The 1,147-nt window shown below is 51.4% G+C and overlaps 1 protein-coding gene across 1 annotated transcript in view; it reads left to right on the top strand.

Moving 5' to 3' along the window:
* The first annotated feature begins 988 nt into the window (after positions 1-988).
* The window catches only part of MXRA8 (matrix remodeling associated 8), a 50,244-nt gene continuing 50,085 nt past the window's right edge, over positions 989-1,147 (top strand). The window contains exon 1 of the mRNA XM_025198127.1: positions 989-1,142. The gene's annotated coding sequence lies outside the window, so the exon portion shown is untranslated. The remainder of the gene's footprint in view (positions 1,143-1,147) is intronic.

Here is a 1,147-nt window from a genome sequence, read left to right as displayed (position 1 = left end):
TCCCTTAGTTATCCCACACCTGCCTGTGGGCAGGGCTTCTGGAAGGGACCTGCTTTCCATTTTCAGCGCCCGGGGCACAGATTCAGCTGCTGGTATAGGCAGAAGGAAGGTTTTGGACAACAGGAGGAGCAAAGGGAATTGGAAAAGAGGGAATGGAAGGTAGGGGAGCGATTGCAGTCTGGATAGGGGAGGTAAAAGCATCATATTCTGCACAGTTTTGTAAATCTGCTGTGAAACAGGGTCATTCAGCTGTACTGAGCTCCATGCAGCTGTGGCTAGATGGTGCCTGTATCTCAGCTTGCTCCCTGCAGGTGAGCTTGCGCATCTCCATATTCCACTGCAGTTTGCAGGGTAGTTTCCCCCCTACTTCACTGCACGGGGTGTCTTGGGACAATTGTCTCCATCTTGGAGCAGGAGCTTGTCATGAACTTTCCTGCATTCCTGTTCTTCCCCTTGTCCACGTGGGCTCCCTGATCTGAGCAGCATGTGCTGTGGGCTTGAGGGAGAGCCGAGAGGGCCTGAAGCACTGCTTGACGTGCTGTTTCCCTACCCAGTCCTTTTGTAAGCCTTACTGCTCTGAGCAAGAGTAAGGGGATGGATAGGGAGAGGGAAGAACAGAGTAACCCTGTGCCGACTTAGCGTAAGTACAAGTCTGCTCTGGGCAAAGCTAGCTCTTATGTTCCTGTCTGGGAGTTTAGCACAGGGTAAACATGCTGGGTGAAAGTCTCCTTTTAGGCTCAGGCAGGGTGAGGGGAGCTGGGATTTGTCATGTGGAGTTGAGGTGATAGTTTCCTCCTGTTCTTGAAAGGGCATTGGCAAGCCAAAGCAAATACGTTGGAAGGAAGAAGAGGGAGCATTGATCTGTTTGATGTGTGCTCCACTCTGGAGGGAAGTCAGCACTGCCTCTGATGTGCTTGAACCTAGTGAGTGAGTCTCTCTTTCCCCTTAACCTGACTCACTGTCAATATCTTTCTAATTATTCTACAGGCTGCTGTGGAGAAGGACAGGGGAGTTTGATGGGGAGAGGCCACTCTGTCCCCCATGTTGTCTCCTTCAACATCCTGAAAGCATGAGTGCAGCAGCTTTTCCACAAGTGGGTCAGAAGGTCCTGGGTGTGTAGTGGCGTTGAGCTCTGCTGAGAGGTAAA

Source organism: Alligator sinensis, unplaced genomic scaffold (assembly GCF_000455745.1).
Source record: "Alligator sinensis unplaced genomic scaffold, ASM45574v1 scaffold569_1, whole genome shotgun sequence".
NCBI classification, from domain to species: Eukaryota; Metazoa; Chordata; order Crocodylia; family Alligatoridae; genus Alligator; species Alligator sinensis.
Note: the sequence above shows the minus strand (reverse complement) of the source record. Positions and strands in the feature narration are given on the sequence as shown.